This window comes from Lissotriton vulgaris, chromosome 11 (assembly GCF_964263255.1).
Source record: "Lissotriton vulgaris chromosome 11, aLisVul1.2, whole genome shotgun sequence".
Lineage (NCBI taxonomy): Eukaryota > Metazoa > Chordata > Amphibia > Caudata > Salamandridae > Lissotriton > Lissotriton vulgaris.
In genome coordinates, this window is record NC_141699.1 from 951,531,252 (window position 1) to 951,532,026 (window position 775).

General features: G+C 38.5%; 1 pseudogene; it reads left to right on the plus strand.

Moving 5' to 3' along the window:
- The first annotated feature begins 241 nt into the window (after positions 1-241).
- LOC147683736 (large ribosomal subunit protein eL43 pseudogene) lies at positions 242-519 on the plus strand (annotated as a pseudogene).
- The last annotated feature ends 256 nt before the right edge of the window (positions 520-775 follow it).

Sequence of the window (775 nt, forward strand, 5' to 3'; positions counted from 1 at the left end):
CATAATGAGTCAATCCACCATAACAGAAGTAGTTCAAGGTAGCAGATATATAGTATTTCATAGATAAAATCTAGAACTAAAAACGAGTATGTGTTCTAGGATAAATACCTCACTCTATGACCTAGAATGGTGCATATACTTTGCAGCATGAAGGATCCATAATTGTGACAGTTGTGATCTACTATTGGACTGAGCTGAGAAGCTTGTGGTTAGTGGTAGAATACTCCATTCCAGCAGCAAAATGGCCAAGACCACCAAGCATGTCAAGATTGTGGGTAAGTATGGTACCCGTTATGGTGCCTCACTCAGAAAAATGTTGAAGACAATTTAAATCAGTCAACATGCTAAATACACATGTTCCTTATGTGGCAAGGCCTAGATGAAGAGAAAAGCTGTGGGAATCTGGAATGTGGTTCCCGTATGAAGATTGTTGCTAAGGGAGCCTGCATCTACAGCACCACATCTGCAGTGACAGTCAAATCTGCCATCAGAAGACTTAAGGACTTGAAAGATCAGTAGAGAGTTGTACCACCATCTGCTTGTGTTAATTTCTCACTGTGCTCAATAAATCTTTGGCGGATTACAAAAAATAAATATGAAGGGATTTATTTATTTTTTGAGTTTTATATTGTGCTGGCTAGACCCGAAAGTATCAGAGCTCTTTACATGAGGTACCACAAAGTTACAAAATGACATCAGTTAACAGGTTACATAACTTACTAGTAAAACATTTAAAGAGCATAGGAGATGAGATAAATGGAGCCTAGAAGGGTAG